Raw genomic sequence first — 1,142 nt, 5'->3', positions numbered from 1 at the left:
AGATCACTTCCTGACCAGCAATGAGTTAGGAAAGTGGCCTCAACTTTGATCACATCTCTCAATATTGGTTAAAAATAAAGTAAAACCCTTAAACCAGTCAACAGAGTTAGAAATTGCACAATCAAACTTGAATATAAATTACAGAATGGGATACATATTATTGACATGGTTATGAAAGGATCAAATACCCCCAGTGAGACAAATTTTTCTTCACATTATTTCAATTTTCATTAAAGGAAACTGATATGTAATTTTCTTCTTTACAGATATGAAAAAGGAAGCAAGAAGGCAAAGCTGAGAGAAACAGATACTACCCACAGGGCAGCGGTGCCATTTGGTTGTTTTGGTCTTTGTACCAGCAACTCCCACTCCTGTGAACGGTGCCCAGTTCCAGCTGGACTACACGTTTTTTTTTTTTGTTTGTTTGGTTTTTTTTGTTTTTGTTTTTTTTTTTTTTCAGTCAAAATGCGAACGATGGACCCCACTCCTCCAGCAGCAAGTGCCTTTTCATGTCACTGGAGCAACACAGCACTGCTGTTGTCAGATGGGCTCTCAAAGCCCTTATAAATATATTTCATTAGGAGGTCCACACCGTTCTTGTCCAGAGACTGAACTGCCTTTTCAATATCATTAGCTTTAAAAGAGATAAGCACCTTCAAGAAGATGCTGCCTGCACAGTCCTTCACTGACTGGCTCTTTGTGTTGGGGGGTGGGGGAGCGTTCAGAGCAGCTGTCATGTTTCCTTGCTGTAGGCACAAGTCCACCTAGCCCTTGTCGGGCCCAGCCTGGCCATCGCTGCTGTCCTCCTCGTCCACGAACTTGTTCTCATCATATTCATCCACGCCCACCTTCCAGAAGCGGGCTGACAACACCATGTTCTTCTACATCCTTGATTGCAACCCGATGCTGGCCTGCCCCTCCGCGGTGCCTCTCCTCATGGTTCTTCTACTAGTCATATTTTAAAGTCTTCAACAAGGTGAGTCTGGGGTGATTCCTTAGTTTAGGAGATGATCTTCAGTGAAGTTTAAACTGAACCTGCATGTGAACATTTAGCATCACTGAAGCCATGACATAGAGGAAAAGTTATTGTAGGGTGGCGATGCCAGCCAGAAAAACAGAAGCATTGTGCGGGTAAGGATTCA

The 1,142-nt window shown here is 43.3% G+C and overlaps 1 pseudogene; it reads right to left on the bottom strand.

Moving 5' to 3' along the window:
- Positions 1-260: 260 nt before the first annotated feature.
- LOC110287497 (actin-related protein 2/3 complex subunit 5 pseudogene) lies at positions 261-887 on the bottom strand (annotated as a pseudogene).
- Positions 888-1,142: the final 255 nt, after the last annotated feature.

The sequence above is a fragment of the Mus caroli genome, unplaced genomic scaffold (assembly GCF_978045245.1).
Source record: "Mus caroli unplaced genomic scaffold, Mus_caroli_1 scaffold_5, whole genome shotgun sequence".
NCBI lineage: Eukaryota > Metazoa > Chordata > Mammalia > Rodentia > Muridae > Mus > Mus caroli.
The sequence above is the reverse complement of the archived record's forward strand: the minus strand, read 5'-3'. Positions and strand labels throughout refer to the sequence as shown.